Raw genomic sequence first — 1682 nt, forward strand, 5'->3', positions numbered from 1 at the left:
TTGTGAGAAGCAAGTAAATCTAAAATAAATCAAGTTTCTTTATTCTTATATTGCTCTAGATTTTCCTTATCAATGGATTCAAAGAAACAAGATTTGATCAAGTAAGTTATTCTTCGATGTTCTTATATTTCTTTGTCTTTTGTCTTCTTTTTTTAACAATCTTCGTAATGTTTTCATGGTTTTTCTGTTTCTTAGTGAGAAGATCGAGAAGTTTGAAAAATTACTTGACCTCGAACGGAAATCACTCACCTTCTTATATGAATTGGAGAGTAGTATGGCAACCTACGCTGCAGGAGAAGAACAGATAAAGCTTTTTTTTATTAAGTTTTGTAATGATTGTGACCATATGGAAGCAGAGGTTGATTTTCGTTTTATCAAATATTCATTTATGAAATTCTCTAGTAAATTGATTACTAAGTTTATGTGGTCTTTATTTTGCAGCATGATAAGTATTTGAGTTCTATCAAACATTTGAGGATAACAACCGGTGAAAAGTAGTGTTGGCCATCAAAATTTCTAATCAAAATGCATTTTTACATGCTTATTCTTCAGTAGCAAGGGGTGATGTTAGGCATTATTAAAACTAAATTTTAGCTTTCTCTTCAGAAATTCTAGTTGTACTGCAATTTTCATTTCAACTTTTCCCATAATTCAGTTTGTATATTCTACAATATAAGAAGTTAAATAATCAACAACAAAAAACACGTAGTAATAGAAAAAAACAAATGAAAAAATCATTTGAAAGGGTTGATGTCTGATTAAGTTGTTTCTCTATAAATTTATCTGAGCCCAATATTTTTTATTCTAATAATTAATTTTTATATGAAATTTAACAAAATTCAACAATTATTATTTTCGAACTCATAATTTGGAAAAAAAACAAATTCATTCAGTGTTAAAAGGATTACATTTTAAACTCATTGAGTTGATAATTTAATTCCGCCTATAATAATCATAAGGTGGAATGACCTGGTAGACCCTCGTACTTGGCTCCGTTTGTAAGTTGGACCTTTGTACTTCTGATTTTGCCAACTGAACCCTTAAACTCATGCAAACACAATATTTCAAATTCCTTTCTCATCATTTGTGTGTGCTTGTATTACACTCAATTTACACATGAAATTCCACGTCATTTTTTTAATGACACATCAGTGTTACTATTATTTTTTAATGACACATCAGAAAATTAAATATTTAAAAAGAAATAATATTTCTTAAAAAGGTGCAATTTTCTCTCTCTCTCTATCCCTATCTCTCTCTATACTCATTTTCCATATTTTCACTTCATCTTCTTCCTCCCCACCCTCTACCCTTCACCTTAAAAAAATAAAAATCACCATTTTTCGTCTTCCTCACACTCAAAATTTTTCTTATTGACAAAATGTGAAAGATTATAGTTAGCTCTTACACATACTTTCAGTTTTATTTATTTAGATTTGGTAGAAAATCTTTCAAGAAAACTTCAAATTGAAAAAAAATATAAATATTGAAAAAAAAATTGTTTATAAGTAAATTCAAGCAATAGATCTTGAAAAATTAAGCTTTAAAAAGATGAATGAGATGTATTTTTAAAAAAGTTTTTTATTATGATTATGTTAATGGTGTATATGTCAAAAGACAAGAAAAGAAAATGGATAGGGGCAGGGGGTGGGTGGGTGGGGAATCTGGGGCTGAAAAGAAGA

This window comes from Solanum pennellii, chromosome 4, assembly GCF_001406875.1.
Source record: "Solanum pennellii chromosome 4, SPENNV200".
In the NCBI taxonomy this organism is placed as follows: domain Eukaryota; kingdom Viridiplantae; phylum Streptophyta; class Magnoliopsida; order Solanales; family Solanaceae; genus Solanum; species Solanum pennellii.